Source organism: Sander lucioperca, chromosome 3, assembly GCF_008315115.2.
Source record: "Sander lucioperca isolate FBNREF2018 chromosome 3, SLUC_FBN_1.2, whole genome shotgun sequence".
Taxonomy (NCBI): Eukaryota; Metazoa; Chordata; class Actinopteri; order Perciformes; family Percidae; genus Sander; species Sander lucioperca.
In genome coordinates this window covers 43710548-43730093 of record NC_050175.1, presented here as the reverse complement: position 1 = coordinate 43730093, position 19546 = coordinate 43710548, and positions in this window count along the sequence as shown.

The following is a 19546-nucleotide window of genomic DNA, read 5'->3' as shown; positions in this document are numbered from 1 at the left end:
CCCCAGTTACTGTCCCGCTCTCCCTGTCCTGTCGTGCTCCAAGTGGCTCCCTGATCAGCTCGCATTAAAGCCGAACACTTTGACTGATTTGGAGGAAAATCAAAATCAATTTGTACCATGGCCCTCTATTTGGAGCTGTCCCCCCCGGGCCCTGGAGCTTGTCACATCCCCTCGATGTGGAATTGACGTTTTGACACGCAAAGTTAGATTAAAAAAGAGACAGAGAAAGAGAGAGAGAGAATAAGAGAGAGAGAGAAAGAGAGAATGAAGTTTTCCCTCCCACCCTCTTCTATCATTTCCCAAACCAGCCATGAGATCAAGGTAGCCTGGGACATGTCACCGCTGAACAGGTTCAATCAGGGAATGTCAGTCAGTTATGTAAGTGTTAGCGTACGGTTGTTTTCAACTAGGTCCCATGATACTGAGAGGAAACCGGCGAAAGGACTCACGAACTGATGAGCAAATTAAATTGGCGTTTGACGGACGGGGAGACCAAAAGACTGCTTCGGGGACAAGATGACTGACAGGCTTGATTGAAAGCGGGGCCACAGAGGAGTGACAGGCTAACCGACAGATGGAGAGTGACAAGCTAAAGCTGGTGTGTGACACCGAACACCGGCAGACATAAGGCGACGGCAACACGACAATTGTGGCGTTTGACGGACAGAAGGTTGTCACAGCGAATAAAAAGTGGCGAGAGGCAATTGGCACAGGGAGTCTTATCTAAGAGTTTTTCTCTGTTTTACCATTTACATTTGTGTACAGAAGGAGCATCAGTGTGGAATGGGGAGGAAGAATGGCATATTGAATTAAAGTAACAAAAAGTAGGGATGTAGGATGAGGGAGAAAGAGTGATCAGGTCATATGGAGGTGAGTGGCCTTATCACACACACACACACACACAGAGGATGTGGTCCATTTGCAGTGACACATGTAGCGATATCTCAGCTGGCGTCAGCGAGGAGACGAGCTGTTTGTCGGCCCTGACAGTTTTGGGTGGGCTCAGTGCATCACACCAGCTCCTCCACTGTGAACTCTGCTGAACAAACGTCAATCTCCCGCTGTCTTATGGGGATTTCAAACTTGAATAAAACGGGGAAGGCAGAGAAATAAAAGAAGATGAAAAAAATGCCTGGAATTGATAGGAACCTCTTCAGTTTTATTTGAATTTCACCGCACCTAGGAACTCATGATTTCGGTTTGCTTAATGATCCAAATCTGTTTTTTGCACTTATTGTAATTGTATTGTAATGAGTTGAGATACTGTTGTGACTTGTTTGTAAAACTAGCTGTTTTATGTGTTGTGCATAAACACATGGATCAACTTCACTTGATTTTCAGGCATCACCGGTTCTTGATAACTGCAGGGTTTCAGACCACCCCCATTTAATTAGCTTGATTATATTGTTAGGTTTTTTTTTTACTTGCCGACATAACCGGAGCTGCTCTTTTAATTAGAATTAATTGCGCTCTAAGTGGAGGTCTTTCAATGAACATTAATATAAATTGTTAACTAATTAATCATCTTGTTGCTGACTCTTTCCCCAGTTATAAAAAGCATATCGTGACCTCGCCGTGTCTCTGGTTTCTGCAGAGGAGACAACATTTTCACCAGCAATTTCAAAACTGGGCAATTGACACAAAACCATGTGCCACTCAGTGTCTCGTATCCTTTTGGTATTCATTAGGGTCAATCCTCCTTGACCTCTCGGCTGATATGATATCATGGTCAGTGTGCAAGCGAGTGAATCAGGCGTGTCATGGTGCTGACATTACAGGCAAGTCATGCTCGCTAATGGGCAACGGCTCTGACGTCCAGGGCTGTCACGTGGTTCGACCCTGCGATGTCACAGCACTGACAGGCCTATTAGCTGTGGTAGACGGGAGGGTGGGGGGTGTTGACACAGATAGCCCCTGACAGAGGGAGATGTAGGAGAGAGTAGGGTCTGTTGACACAGATAGCCCCTGATAGGAAGAGAATGGTAGGGGGGAAATATATGAAAGAGAAGCAACATACTCTTAAGTCAACAGATGACTGGAGAGACATTTTTATCCCCCTCACATGAACTCACAAAGCATAGCTGATCTATTACAAAGTTGGTATGTTGGCTTGCCTTGATGCTCGCCTACACACGTACACTCATTTTAAAATAAATGGATCCCAGTTAGGGTCCAAATATAGAAATCTAATTTATGACTACAGTAAAGGAGTCCGCAGTATGACTATTATATTTATACATAATACCACGGCTATGTTAACAGAAATGGATTCATACAACTTGTTCAACTATTTGCCTTATGATCTTATGTAAAAGAACTTAGTGTTTGCTAAACATACTGGTTTCTAACTGCTGAGTGGTTCCTTTTTAAATGAGCTTGGCTGGCATTAAACTAGGCTAGTGCTGTTGAGACCAAGTTCAGATATTAGCAGTAACATATTAGGAGACATGAAACCTGAGCATCAGTACACTATTATGTACTTAGGTTCTTATGGCTATGTTTATTGATAGAGGGGTGGGTTTGGGTGGGTCAGAGTAATAGATAAATGGGCCCTTGTGGATCTTTTGCACAGTTAATGTAGATTTTCTCTAGTCAAGTATTTCTGAAATGTGGATGGTAAATAATATTATTTTTAGATTATTTGGGGGACTAATACAGCGGACAGTTTATTAGGTACACCTGTTCAACTGCTCATTAAGGAAATATCTAATCAGTTAAGCACGCTGCAGTAAATCAATGCATTCAGGCATGCAGACATGGTCAAGACGATCGGCTGAAGTTCAAACCAAGCATCTGAATGAGGAAGAAAGGTGATTAAAATGACATTGTGGCATGGTTGTTGGGGCCACAGACTGGTTTGAGTATTTCAGAAACAGCTGATATACTGGGATTTTCACACACAACCATCTCTAGGGTTTGTAGAAAATGGTACGAAAAAGAGAAAATATCCAGTGAGTGGCAGTTTATTGGGTGATATGGCTTCATGGATGGCAGACATCAGGAGAATGGCCAGACTGGTAACTCAAATAACCACTCGTTACAACCAAGGTATTCAGAAGACCACACCGGATGCCACTCCTGTCAACTAAGAACAGGAAACTGAGACTTTAATTGGCACTGGCTCTCCAAAATTGCAATACAATAAGAGATTGTAAAAACCTTCCTGGTCTGATGAGCTTTGATTTCTGCTGCAACATTCAGATAGTAGGGTCAGAATTTAGCGTAAACAACATGAAAGCAAGGATCCGTCTTGCCTTGTATCAACGATTCAGGCTGGTGGCGGTGTAATGGTGTAGAGGATGTTTTCTTGGCACACTTTGGGCCCCTAAGGCCTTTTTACAGTCGCCACAGCTGACTTGCTGCGCGCCAATGTGACGTAAAAATGACGTCGATCTCACTGGCGCGCTAGGATTTTGAGTGCGCGACCAGAGGTCTTGCACCAGTCTATTTTTTTCAGTGGCACGCGACAAAGCGGAAACAGGAGGCATGGACGAGTTCGAGGGTAACCGGATGCCAGGACTCAGAGTGACTGCAAGTCTCTCTTGTAAACTTACTTGGTTAACCTGAGTTCTTTTATGGTGTATGAAAGGCTTGATCCAACGAAGTAGGTCATTGAATCAAATCGAAACACTGACGTCAATGCTGCTGCCAGTTCTGCCGTTGTTTACCCTTTTCTTCTTCTTCTAGTCTGTAGAAATAACAAAGTCGGTAGCCTTTCCTCATTAGCGCCACCTCTGTTCAGGAGAAGACTGCAACTAGTGTCGCGACCACCACGCGCGAGAATAAACAGTTACGGCACTCCCATGATGTCACATTGCCGCACGACAGGTCGGCTGCGGCGAGTATACCGGACGCCTTAGTACCAATTGAGCATTGTTTAAATACCACAGCCTACCTGATTATTGCTGCAAACAGGAGACATTTGAAGCGGTGGTGGAGAGGAGATAGTCTTGCTTTGCCAGACCCTCCTCCAAAGCACGCTGGAGGAGAGTCTGGCTACTCCACATAGCATTCGGGGATGGGAGGAAAATGTGCTCTAGTTTATTGACATTTCTTTAAACCAATCACAATCGTCTTGGGCGGTGCTAAGCACCGGAGAAAAGCTGCGGTGCCGCTGCAAAATAGGCTCGGAAGAAACTTGTTTTGGTGGAACGTGTACGTTTAAAAGTTGTTTTTAGTCATGCAACAGAAAACTCAGATTGGACAGATAGTCTAGCTAGCTGTCTGGATTTACCCTGCAGAGATCTGAGAAAAGTTTAACCATAGTCCTCATAAATTGACCGGAGTTTAAAGCAGCCATATTATGCTCATTTTCAGGTTCATAATTGTATTTTAAGGTTGTACCAGAATAGGTTTACATGGTTTAATTTTCAAAAAACACCATATTTGTGTTGTACTACAGTGCTCTCTCTCACTGCTGCAGATCCTTTTTTCAGCTGGTCTCTGTTTTAGCTACAGAGTGAGACCTCTTTTCTTCTTCTTCTGTACTATCTTTGATTACACTTGCACATGCTCAGTAGCTCAGATGTAGATCATGTCAGCTAGCTAGCTCCATAGACAGTAAAAGAAAGGCTGTTTCTACAACTTCGGTCAGTTACAAGGCAGGATTAGCTGGGGGACTTCTAAATGAGGGCGCACATGGAAGTAGTTCTTTTGTAGATTATGGTGAACTTGTGTGTGTTGTAGCAGTGCTTTGCTATTGAGAACGAGGTAGCATGCTAGCGTTAGCATGCTAGCATTAGCATTAGCGTTAGCATGCTAACGCTACGAGCTAATGGTTGCGGTTAGCCTGCTCGTTTCGGCTTGTGACGTCACAAGCCGTGTCGATTTTGAACAGCTCATTCAGAGACTGAAGGCAGGACACATTCAGAAACCGTATCTCACTCTAAACAGCATGGATGGATTTTTTTCAAAGTTTGTATGTGTGTGGAAGCACCAGAGACACAACATAACACCCCAAATCCCAGAAAAAGTGATTTTTTTCATAATATGGGCACTTTAAAATGCCAACACAAAGGAAGCCCAAGGCAACAGATATCTGGCCTAAATGAGTGAAATCCGGCGCATTTTCCGAACAATACTGGAAGTGGAACGTCAAGGATATAGACTAGAGAGGTCACTGAACAAACTGTTATCCATCATAGATAACCCCAACCACCCTCTCCACCCCACACTGGTCCACCAGCGGAGCACCTTCTCCAAGAGGCTTCGACAGCTTCGATGTCGCACGGACCGCTACAAGAAATAATTCCTGCCTCATTCCATAAGTACAACAACTCACAACTGTGTGTGAGATAACTATCTCATTACCTCACACATTACAATGCTGCACTATTATGCTACTTGCACACTGGTCACTTCATATTTCATGTCTAATATTATACTTTTTTTAAACTTTGTTATATATACTATGTATGTAGGTTGTACATTTTACTCTACACTTGTATATACATGTACATTCTTGTTCATACATCTAAGTATATTTTTCAGTAGTTGTTCTGGCATTTTTTATCTTTGCTATCTTCTTTTATTTCATCTTATTGTTTATCTTATTTATTATTTGTAGTATAGTTCTCATATTTTTGGTTTTTGTGGGAGTGAGTATGTGTGTATGTGCTTGGTAACTTGCTATTTGCTGCTTGTAACAGAGTAGTTTCCCAAATTGGGATTAATAAACTCCATCTATCTATCTATCTATCTATCTATCTATCTATCTATCTATCTATCTATCTATCGTTTCTGACCATTTCCATCCCTTTATGGCCAGTGTTGCCATCTTCTAATGGCTACTTCAGCAGTATAACACGCTATGTCACAAAGCTCAAATCATCTCAAACTGGTTTCTTGAACATGAAAATTAGTTCACTGTACTCAAATGGCCCCCAGAGTCACCATAACGTAATCCAGTAGAGCACCTTTGGGATGTGGTGAAACGGGAGATTTGCATCCTGGATGGGCAGCCAACAAATCTGCAGTACAGTATCTGTGTGATGCTATCATGTCAATATGTATATACCAAAGTGTAAGGAATGTTTGAAGCACCTTGTTGAATCTATACCACAAATAATTAAGGCAGTTCTGAAGACAAGGGTGTACCTAATGAAATCGCTTTACTGGTATGCCATGTGCAATATTGCAGCACATTTGGCCTACAAAGCTAAGACCACTCGCCATGGCAATCAACAAGGTCCTGATCCTGTGCTGTCGATGATTAAGGTGCTGTCCAATGCACCAGACTGGTGGTAATGGTTACAACCAGTGGGAAGTTCCAGCCAAATACTAACAGTTCAATGTCCAATCATTCTGCTGCTCTGCTACTTTCTCTTGGCGAGTCTTGGGTGAAATGGCTCTGCTTAATCATTAGATCCTACTATAGTTGTGCAACAAAAAGTGACAGTTCAAGTTTAGTTGTTGACGGTTGTGATTTTTGTTTTGCTAAGTCAATAAAACTAAAATTGAGCATCAGTTGCCTGCCTTTATCAGCACTTGGGTCACTTATCGGACTACTGTATAACAACTGATCCTGTCATGATATGGACTTTGTGGGATGAAAATTATGTCCAGACGTGCCCTGGTAACAGAGCGGGGTAGCTGTGGAACAGTGCCAGCTGAGGGCCAAGCTTAATAGCACTTAATCTTGGATCATTTCCCAGAGAAAGGAATATCTGATACCCGACCTGTGAATGATCAGGATCAGTCAGAATGCATCCACCAGAGAGAGGGTAAACTTCACAGACCAATTTACTGAGGCCCTAGGTTGGATGTTTTAACTTCAGGTAGATCTTTTTGAAAGGTTGACAGCAAATGGGAAATCCCTGTAATACAGATAAAATATAATTAGTCATATACTATACATTAGTCTCTTGTGTTACTCATCACTAGCAGAATACATAATAGTATACTGTAACAAACACTTTACGAATAAATAGTAAAGATAGATGGGTAGGCTATAAGATGGGTTTACACTGACTACAAGGGGCAAGAGGATCTAAAGGACCAGAACTGCAGCCGTAAGCTAGAGACTGGTGATTTAAGGAAGAGAGGGGTATGTTGAAACAGAGAGCTCTCAAGCGATAACATATGAACTATTCAGTCTAGGAGAGGGTGGGAGAGAGAAATGGAAAGAAGGCAGTGTTCCTTTTCAGATATGCCAAATGTCTAGGATAATGGTGTGACATACACATAATGCACTTTGGGCTCCAGGCTCGGCAGGATGACACTATTTCAATCATGTTCCACCGACACAAACACTTTGATGTTCCCCAGCTGGCCCAGGAAGACAGCAAGGTTAGAGCACACACAGACACACATATACAGAGTTGATGGTTATAGCACACACTCGCTCCTCCTCCCCCTCTCACTCATTGGGATGCGTTGCATTGCAGGTAATGGTGATGATTGAAAACGACCAGGACCTAATAAGAACAGCAGCTAAATGACACGCTTCATCTCTGTTGCTCATCACAACATTGCTATGTGGAGCTGTTCGACTTTATTATCTCAGCACTGGGCTGTGCATATTGAATAATTTTCAGATAGTGCTTCATTTCTTATGTCTTTTAAGGCTTATTTGTCAGTATCTCTGTTGGAGGCATTGGATGGCAAACCCACAATTAAACTAACTGTTTGCTTAGCACTCCAGCAGTATACATTGACAATGATGGCAGATCAACAGTACCACTCGAATTCAGGACAATAGCTCCTTGATTTCAGACATAGTGAGACAAAAGCAGGCATCTTTCGAACCAGCGACGGTATAGTTTGCAGTCTCATATCGACACACAAGTGTAACTGACACAGACACAAAGAAACAGACAGGATGAAGCTCTGCATTCACTCGTAAACAGGGACCTCCAGGCACAGGCGCCGTTCATCTGCGCACAACAGTACACAGAGCCGGATGAAAATCGGCAAACTTTCCCTAGTGCTAGTTAGCTTTCATGAAGTAAAAACACACAGTGAGAGATTCAAATAGGCTGTTAAGTGTACACAGGGCCATATATACACATGGCTAACCCTCTGTCATGATTTACAGCTTTGTTTTAAAACAAATGGGACCATAATTAAAAAAAAAATTAACATCATGCTGTATTGAAGAAGACTTGAAACTTCTACACAATATGACTTCTTTTTGCAACCAGGGAGTTGCCCCCTGCTGGAGGTTATATAGAGTGCAGGTTTAAGGCTATTCAGCATTGGTTTTAATACTGGAAAACAGTATTAAATGAATACACTGCATAACTATCGCTCGTGCAATGTAAGTGCAATTGTAAGAGGAATACATTATTTATTTTTACTAAAGGTGGATAGTCTTCTAGACCAGCACTTGTCTTATTATTATTATTATTATTATTATTATTATTATTATTATTATTATTATTATTATTATTATTGATATAACATATTTAGGCAAAAAGAAATGTTAATCCTTTAAAAAAACAAACACACAATTAAAAAAACACACACAATATACTCTGTTTAATCAAAAGTGCTCATATTATGCTTTTTGGCTTTTTCCCTTTCCTTTATTGTGTTATATATCTTTTTTGTGCACGTTGTAGATTTACAAAGTGAAAAAGCCCAAAGTCCACCCCAAAGGGACTTACCATCTCCAACAGAAAACACTGTTCACAAACTGCTCCAAACAGCTCTATTGTAGTCCAGCCTTTACTTCAGAGACAAACGTGGTCACTTTGTAACACACGTTATAATGCTCGCCTAGCTGCTAGCGTGGCATGCCCTCATACTCTGCTTCTGACTAGTAGTCCTTACCTAGCTACTGTGCATGTGCTACTCCCAACAAAGAGAAAGAAGTGCGATGCCTCACTCTGTAGCTACAACAGAGAGCTCAACACACAGGGTGAAAAGAGGAGCTGCAGCAATGTGCAGTACAACAAAAATATGGTGTTTTTTTTAATGAAACCACATAAACCTATTCTGGTACAACCTCTAAATACAATTATGAACCTGAAAATGAGCATAATATGAGCACTTTAAAATAACATACGCACCTAATGTTAGCAGCCATTAGGTTCTAGCCTTACCTCAATATTATCCACCAAAAGGAGTCAGGCAAGGCTGAGGTTTCTGTGTATTTTGGGTTTCTTAACCATTATCTTCCACATTTGGCATCTCAGTGAGTATTTGTCTACCTACTATCACTCTCTCTGTCTCTCTGTCTGTCTGTCTCTCTCTCTCTCTCTCTCTCTCTCTTCAACACTGTCTCTTATTTTCTGCTGCAACCACCCATCGTCAGTTTCTCCCCTCAATGCTGGGAGCACACAGGCAGACTCCTTCCACTCACCAGGGTGTAATCTCTCTTTGTTTACACTGCCAAGGGGTTATTTGGCTGTCTGTTAGAGTGTGACACAGACAGCACTACACTGTCAAAGACAGCCTCAGCACACTGCAGACAAGCCGATTCTGTATTCAGTGTATCTAACACGTCAGCCCGCACTGACAGTATGTGATAGCCTACAATCACACAATGCGCTCTGAAAGACAGGATCCATCCATATGTCACGAAAAAAATAAATTTTGGAGAATAGCCATTGGCTGTGGTTACACTTGTCATTTCACCCTCAGTTTTAAGAGCCTGATGTTAAAGATGGGATTTTGTCAGATTGCATGGTTGCATAGCCACACTTGGCCTGAAAATGGCTGTCATGTGATTACTATTGCTGGATTTATTGAAATCTGAGTCTGCATTATTTTTCACTGCCCCCCTGTCTGCCATATGTTCACATATTAATATGTATCTACATCTTTGACATTTAGAATACAAATAAAATAGCAAGCCTCTTTCATATCTGGTTTTCAAGATCTCAAAACAATGTGCAAATAAAATGCCCGTACCTATATTCACTCAGCTGTGTATACTGTAAGCACGGCCATAGCCAGGATTTTTGAAATACTTAAGTCAGGAAACTAAATACACTTAACACTAGCACCTTTTTTAATTTTTTCTTTAAAATGCTTTAAGATACTTCTGGCAAATTAGGTAAGACCTGCACATTTGCCACTGAAAACCAATCAGAAATGATTAACGACACCCTGTAAACATTACACTTCCATTGTAGTCTGGATCAATGGAAGTACATTTCCAGGATAATTGCCTCCCTCACCTTCCGCTCTTTGTGTGTTGCCGTTCTCAAACTCCGTTCGCTTTTGGAACCAACAACAAACTCTGAGCTAGCAAGCTACACGCTGAAAATGGCAAGTTTTGAAGAAAATTTGGATCGTGCAACAAGGCAGGTGTGCTTTGTTCTTTCTGGCTGTCTTAAGGCCAATTTATGCTTCTGTGTTAAATCGACGCTTTGGGTACGTACGTAGGTACATGGAGATACCGACCCTACGCCGAACCCTACGCCGAACCCTACGCCGAACCCTACGCCGAACCCTACGCCGAACCCTACGCCGTAGCTTGACATCAACCTCTCAAATATTTTTACCACACAGTCCCCACGCACACAAACATGCCGGCCCTGCTATTCTCTTAAAGAGATCAATGCACAAGACAACGCAAGTATACACTTCAGGCCACTTACGTAGGCTACTGCGAAGGCTCTGCGGGGAGCCTCCGCAGAACCATAAATCCTGCATTATATTTGTCACTGACTTCCTTGTTTGCTCTCGATAACTACTCCTGCCATTAGAGGTTGCCAACAACAACAACAACAAACGTAAACAAGGGATGTTATAAGCTGCTTGCATAATCAACCTACACGGTTGATTTTTGGGTGCGGACGGTCTATACATTCTGTAAATGTACCTACATGTACAATTTTGCCAGTGCATTATAATTATCCTACTCACTACATGGATCTAGATACATGAGTTGAGCAATCACACAATGGCGCTATTACTGGAAAAGTGTGTGTTGTTCAAGAACAGAACGACCATTCCCCTCTGAAAGCTCAATGGACAGGCCCACATAGATGTGGATGCTATGTGTGCAATGGTCATTCACCAAAAACAATGAGGGTTGTTGTCACTGAGGGAGGAAGGTGAACAACTTGGTAAAAAAGAAGTTAATGTTCAGTGCACAACAGTAATGACAAATGTTATTTCTCCCCAGAAGACTCACTTGTGAGGAATGAACTCCCAGTAGGGACACCGCAAAGAGAAAATAAAGAGCGATGTCCCTTCTTACCCGAACACTCAGCCAGTCAACTAATACAATATGATCCGATTTTAGTAAAAAAAAGTCTGTGTCAAGCCAACTTGATTCCTCTGATCTAGGAGCATACTAGGCAAATGACATGCTGTATGCCTGTGTGTCTTTGTTCTCCATTTGCTCGTAGTGTGTGTATGCGTGCATGCACGTATGTGTGTTTGTTTAGTAAGACAGATTTGCCATTCGTTAAGGATTCTGGTACATGGGGTGTATTTTCATTATTAACACAAAGGTGTGCGCCAGCTAATCACACTTAAATCACCAAGACTGTGTATGTGTATGTGTGTGCATGTGGTGTTGTGTGTATGTGTGTGTGTGTTAGTCTTAAAAAGCTCAGAGACAGATTTCATCCATTACGTCAATTATGAATTAGCACCTCTCTGCCATCTCTCAGCTCTCTCTCTCTCTGTTGACTGCTGTCTTAATTAGCCAAACACAGGGCATCAACTCATTCTTCCTGCTGCAGGAGCTGTCCTCACACACATATATGCATACATGCACACACACACACACACACACACACACACACACACACACACACACACACACACACACACACACACACACACACATGGTGCGCACCACACATCTTTTTGGGGACCCGTCATTGACATAATGCTTTCCTTAGCCCCTTACCCTAACCTTAACCATCACAACTAAATGCCTAACCTTAACCCTTACCCTCACCCTAACCATAACCTAATTCTAACCTTAATCCTAAAACCAAGTCTTAACCCTCAAACAGCCCATTAAAGTTGTGGGGTCCAGCATTTTGGCCCCACAAAGCTGTCGGGACCCCACAAGTATACTGGACTCCCGGTTTTTGAACTCCACAAATATAGTTAAACAAGAACACACATACACACGCACAATACACACGCACACACACACACACACACACACACACACACACACACACACACACACACACACACACACACACACACACATCTTTTTGGGGACCCATCATTGACATAATGCTTTCCCTAGCCCCTTACCCTAACCTTAACCATCACAACTAAATGCCTAACCTTAACCCTTACCCTCACCCTAACCATAACCTAATTCTAACCCTAATCCTAAAACCAAATCTTAACCCTCAAACAGCCCTTTAAAGTTGTGGGGTCCAGCATTTTGGCCCCACAAAGCTGTCAGGACCCCACAAGCATACTGGACTCCCGGTTTTTGGACCCCACGAATACAGTTAAACAAGAACACACACACACACAGACAAAGAAAGGTGTACAGATTCATTCAAGAACACACTGTACACATGCACACATATGCAAGATGCAAATTTTGCAGAAGCAAATACGCTAACAACACACATATGCGCACACAAACACACACACACACACACACAAAAACACATACACACACATACACCGAGTGGAGGCTGGTGGTTTTAAATTGAGTGTGGGGACACATAATGAGACAGTCCGTCACATAGTGTCATGGTGTGACGATCTGTTACCAGACTCCTATCTGGCCTGTTTCAAGTGTAATATGAATCAGGCTCCTAACAGGCCCTTAGCACATAGATCTGTCACTTCTCAAAATGCTGTCTACTTAAAAAGAAGTGGAGATGAAACATGGCCTTCTCAGCTGAATAAAGGTTTAATGTGAATGACAAGCCAAACAAGGCCTATTAACAGCCACCGTTTGTGTGTAAATGAAGATTTAAAGATTGAAATATATCAGTTGATCAGCCACAGTGTGAGCACGGAGGATTGTGACAGGCGACTCTGCAAGTCCCCTCAGCTCCCCAGAGCATTTTAGCATCAGCTCATTTTTAGTGTATTGACCTGATCTGTGTTTCAGTTTGGTTCGCCATCGCTCTGATCAGCCTTGTTTCCAGCCTCCGCATGCAACAGTTGTTTTGGCAATAAAAGCTGTAAAAACCCTTTGTGCCCAGCACCAAACTTCAGTCATACAAAGTTATTGACTAGCTGGTGAACACAGTGGAGCTTTTGTTGCGTTCCATTTACCTCGGAACCTCGGACGCCGGAGCTGGGAACGATGTCGCACCCGAGGTGAATACGTTCCAATTACAAGTCAGATTTTTGTGGGGTTAGCTCTTGCCAGGTTAGCCATTGTTAGCAATTTTTGTGCATACAAACAGTGTAGCAACATGATAGGAGTTGGACAGTACTGTGTGAACAATTTAGTGAGACACAAATACGACAGAAGTGCTAATAAACTCTATGTTACTACAGCTGTCGATGCATTGAATTTGAGCTAGGAGTATTGCAAGGTTGTCTGACTTCCCAACTTGGAAATCGAGTTCAGGGGGCGTGTTTCTGACTTTGGCCTCGGAAATTCTCCCCTCTGAGTAGAAATGGAACACACTATTATATCAGTTAAAAAGATATTTCCCTGTTACGGCTGTTGCTGACACCTTCCCATGTGTTTCACCCTTTTCGTGAATATGCTAAGTGGTTCCAAGTCAGGGATTGGTCCAGCTGAGTCTGATCCCTCCCACTTCCTGCTTTGAGCTCTGAGGACACTGAGCACTCAGCATCACCCTCCAATCCGGGAGTAGCAATCAAGCTCACTTGCTGAGATATGCTGATATATATATATATATATATATATATATATATATATCAGCCAAAGAGTGTTAAACAGGCAGATATATTACAGATGATCTGATGTGATCTGGGATACACTGTATCAGAGACGGTTTTTGACTGACTTTTGCGCAAGTAAAGACTTAGAAATAACGATGAAGAACTAAATCTATTTCCACGTTATCCATTTATACCAATATAGTGTTATTTTCTGCTGGTATAGAATACTATTAATATAAATGTATAATAAATGGGTTTCCTTGAGAGGAGTGCGGCTATCAAATGTGTGTAAATCAGTCCTTTTGGTCATAGTATAATAATAACTAATAGTAGGAGGGGCAATATTAGTATTCTAAAACTGTAAAGTGTCAATGGTTTAACTAGGCAGAGGGCTGTGAATGTGCTCGTGTAGATTATGGACGTATAATAAAACCGTGTAGATTCAAACCACGTCATGTGGTTTGGACGGGCTTCGGATGTCATCAATGACGTCATTTGTCTAAAACGATACAAGCCTCGACACGCGCTTCATGGATAGCTTCTGAGGGATTTCTCGAGACACGCTCTACTTAAACCCGGTGCTAATACTTAACGACACACGGTTGTTAAGTGTTAGCACCGGGTTTCGGACCCCCCCAAAAAAAAAAAAAAAAAACTTTGGATCTACACGATTCACGTGGATGTCATTTTCCCATTCAAAATGGCGATTTTCGCCGAAAAGCGAATAGTTTACAGGTATGAGTTAAAGGACAAATCCGGCGCAAAATGAACCTAGGGGTTAATAACATATGTGTACCGAGTCGACCGTTCTCTGGGAGATGTTTTCATGCTAATCGAATGGCGCCATCTTGGGTAAACAGTCACGATCAGTCGAACAACAAACGCCGTGTAACCAGTAACCAGTACCATAGCTCAAGCACGGCGTTCGTCGTTCGACCGATTGTGACTGTTTTCCCAAGGATGCCCCTTGGGCACCTCCCTAGGGAGGTGTTCCAGGCACGTCTAGCTGGGAGGAGGCCTTGGGGAAGACCCAGGACTAGTTGGAGGGATTATATCTCCAACCTGGCCTGGGAACGCCTCTGGATCTCCCCGTCGGAGCTGGTTAATGTGGCTCGGGAAAGGGAAGTTTGGGGTCCCCTGCTGGAGCTGCTGCCCCCGCGACCTGACCCCGGATAAGCGGACGAAGATGGAAGGATGGATAATATTAAAACAGAAAATGTCACTGGCATCATGCAACTGGCATAAACAAAGGTTCAAGTGTTCTTTCTACATTGAGTAAAACAACAATTCAGTACTAGACATGAACTTTTGCTATGCATTAAAGTGCAGACCATTCTCCGTATTTTGATTGACAAATGGACAAGCTAACAGACGGGGGCCTAGCTAACCAGAGTGTGTTGCCTCTAGCATGGTGTGTGTTGAGTAACAGGCAGTCTGACAGGCAGTCAGGCCACTGAGCAGAGCCTTCTGCACACTGGACTAAGTGAGTTAGCATGAGGCTGCTGGCTCTGTAATAAAGCGTTTAATGGACACACAGCTTCTCCTGGCCTTCCTAGGGCTAACACTAAATCCTTCTTTACTGTCGCTTGCCCATATGTTACTGAGTTATTCATTTCTGCCATCACTCTGGAGGCTGGCGCATCCATCTTCAGGCTGAAATACGCATAAAAAGATGTTTTAAGTCAGACGTGTTTACTAAACTACACACATGCAGCCACAAACTGAGATGCATTACGTTCATGCATGCGTTGGCTGCAGCCTATGGTTATTATGCGGTTATAATGCTGGCACAGCCAGCATTGAAAATCTCCCTGTGGCTGTTACACTTCTGCTGTTTGTATCACAACACAGTATCACAGTAGCATCTCCGCTATGTCTTCTTTTATAAACCGGTCAAATGGCCTCTAGATTCCAAAGCCCAATTTGCCTCTCAATATATATCTCCATGGAGATACATTGCGGCATATTTTTGATCCAAGCACCAATTATAGTTGCACCTGAAAATGAACTTGTTCACCTTAATGACAGCCAGCTCTGGTATGCGAGCATTTCTCTCCATATGTGAGTTAAAATTACAGCGTGTGAATGTACAAATGTATTTGGTCGTACCGATGATTGACTGTCGTGGAAAAAATAACACAGATTTGCTAATCTCCGATGCTAACAAATCTGTTATCTCTCCTGCAGTGTGCAAAACCTTAAGCGAGCAGCTTCTCACTTTTAGCAAGTGGCGGCAGCAGGTTGATGTTAATTCCTTTAGCAACTTGATGGCAGGACAACACAAAACTTTGTTGTTCTCGGGTTTGTTTGCTCTTCACACGCTGGTGTCTGTACTTTGCTAAAGATTGTTTACGAGTAAAAGAAGTACTACTGTAACACTACTGTTCAACCACAAGTGGACTTTGGGTAAGTTTATCTTATTAATTTTATAGTTTTGAATCAGGAACTTCAGTGCTTGGATCAGGATGCTCATGAATATTTAAGGTGTGAGTAATTTAGAACACCTGTTAAAGCTGTCTACAGCTGTCATTTCAGTGTCAGAGGCATATTTTACATATCAGGATGAGACTTTGTATCGGCAGGTACCCAATATATAAGGACTCGGATTCGGATTAGGGGCAAAACAATGTTATCTTGCATGAAAAAAAAACGCACTTTGATGTAAATGAGACCATTTAATAATGCAGAGTGGCTGAGTTCGACCTCCTTATGTTGGATGGAAAAGACACAGTGACAACTGTAAAGACTGAATTCTTTGATTATGTTAACCACCTACAATCTCATTCCAAAACAGAGTCAGCCTGAGGGATAAGCGGATTAATATGTGCTTATATCCTGCACCCTTAAAAAGGATCCAAAACAAGCAAATTACAACTGTAATCCCCCCCCCAACATGAATGAATCAGTAAACTGCTATGTTCTGCTAGTTTATCCAAAATGTCATATATCAATACCAACTTAAAGTTCTCAGGATGTAACATAGAACTGGTACAGGTATAAGCTTATCCAAAATGTTCAATACCACCTTAACATTCTCAGGATGTAGAATTGGTACAGGTAGAAGCTTAAAATGCAGTTATTCACCTGCAAGATTAATTTAATAACAATGGGCCTCATTCACCAATATATTTCTAAGTTTTCTCTTAAATATGTTCTTAAGAAAGTCCCTAAGAAAAGTCTACGTCTGATTCATGACGTGTTCTTAAACAGCAGAATTGTTCGCAGGTGTGTTCTTAGAATGATGAATCCCAATGTTCGTAAATTGAAAGCTTGTGCCCGTTGCTCCTATTTAGCATAGGTAAACGCCCCGTTAATTCCCATAAAAGGGCATGAGATGGCAGGGCCGTGTGCACACTTAAGGCCCGGACACACAGAGCCGATAATCGGCTGTTGGACAGTCTGGCGAGGTCAGTGACTTGAGTCTGTTCAGTGTGTTCCGTGCCGTCGTCCGTCCGAGGGGCCGTCGTCCTTCATTTTGGCCGATTTGACATGTATAATCGGCGGGGCGGGCACTGCTGGCAGTCGGACTCAAATGACCCATCTGATTGGTAGAGTGCTAACCGTGACTAGAGTCTCTCAAAATCTGACAAAAATCTTTTAAACTGACCTTTGTTGATCTGAAATGAAGACAGATTCAAGCCGCCATGCCGTCTGTCTTTGAATTTCCAGAGAAACAAGACCCACGTGACGGGTTCGTGCAATCAGCTGCTGGTTTTCATTTTTGGGCGACAATACAGATTAACGCTGCCTGCTGTTATGGAGACGTATTACGTCTCGTCTCTTCGGTGTGTTCTGAGGCATTTTTTTGACTAACTCGGGGAGACTGATCAGTCTAACTGCCGACGGTTGGCCGTCTGGTTGGTGTGTAAGCAGCTTTAGAGAAATGTCGTGGAGGCCTTGACTCCAAAAGAAAGAAAAACTTTAGTAATTCTGAAGTGGAGGTACTGCTGAAAGAAGTTAACGAAAAACGAGACATCATATTTAGTAGCATCAGCAGTGCATACTAAGCAGCAAATAAAACCGATGCATGGAATGCAATAGACCGTTAACAGTCTTACATTTACTCATGCAGTGAACGCTGTATCTGGAGAAGGACGCAGAACCGATGAAGTAGAAAAGAAATGGTTTGATCTGAAATCTAAGGCAAAAAAAAATAATTACTTCAAAACATAGAAGATACTCTTGGTGTATAAATAGCGTGATCAATCACTTATTATTGGATGGCAGGGTTCCCCGTAAACATAATTGATGTGAAATGAAGGCAAAGTAAGGCAAGTTTATTCATATAGGCCTAGCACAATTCATACCCAATGGCAATTCAAAGTGCTTTACAAATGAGCAGTAGTGTGTATTTATTAAAACAAACAAACGTATAATTATGTGTAAAATAATGAAAATAATTAGTTACAAAATGGAGAGAAATGTAAAATTGGAACGGACGGAAACGGTATAGCTACTTGTTTTGCGCAAACATGTCAGCTCTAAATTGTGCGTAAGAGTGCTCTTGAGTGTGCGTGGATTCTGTTCTTACCTAAGAACAAATCCCAAATAAGAAAACATTGGTGAATGCCAGAATCTTCATGTAAGAACGTTTTGGTGAATGAGGCCCAATGCATTTTGTGGTATGCAGGCCTCAGATGTGATATTGTTTAGTCTCATAGACACACACACAGCCCTCAGGTCTTGATCACAGTGACACGATTTCTCCTGTTGGACACACACTCATCACGTCACTGTATTTCTGCTGAATCTTTAATAAAAAACAGACGACACAAGAAAACACAATTGAGCTGCCGGGACAGAACACAAAGTGCCACACCGTCAACTAAGTATATATCACCAGATGTGAACAGGCTGTGGCTAAGGCTATGGAAAGAGTGGAAACCTGGGTAAAATAAACCCAGGAAAAAGGTCTGCTGTATTCAGAGAAGACTTGAAATGTTTAGCTCAGATACAAGTCTTGTAGTGTGTACACGGCAGACATCTCAAGGGCGCTGTTTTGTTTTTACATCCTTTCTGTCTGTGTTTCTTTTTGTTTTGTTTGGGTCTGTATATTTCCTCCCACACCAGTACAAAGTGTGGTCTGGACAGCTCTGATGAGCTGAGGCGTCTCCGGTATTAAACATGTAAGCAGGACAAAGAGATAGAGGGAACGAGGCTGGGTGGGAGGGAAAAGAAATAGCAAGACAGAGTCGGCATTCAGCAAAATGCAGACGCGTCGAATCTGGAAGCGTGACAAAAATGTGTCTGGCCTAATGATGTCAACTAGTGTTCTCACCGCCCCTCTGTAGAGTGTGTGTGTGTGTGTGTGTGTGTGTGTGTGTGTGTGTGTGTGTGTGTGTGTGTGTGTGTGTGTGTGTATGTAGCGCGTCCATTTCAGCTTTTTGTGTGTTTCCCCTTTGCTGTCGGACAATCTGGTTGTCAGGGATAGGCTACACTGCTGTAGGGATGAGACGTAAACCCCCTCACCACACACACACACACACATACACACACATACACATACACATACACATAGAACTGGTGATACATCTGAACTCTCATGCTCTTCTGCTTTATCCACCTAAAGAAGTCTTCAGTTAAATACAGCCAAAAACATTACGACGGTATCCAGACGCTGACATTCTTGTATCTGTGTCTTTAAGGCTAACTAGGTGCTAAGGAGTGGAAGTTGGTGAGGAGGCTCTGGAAAAGGTCACGCAGAGTTCACAGCCTGCAGGGGGATGAGTGATGGCCGTGGAGAGGGGGCTCTGTTGCCGGGCCTTGTTCTTTTCTGTGCTGCCTGTCGGCCCGCACAGCG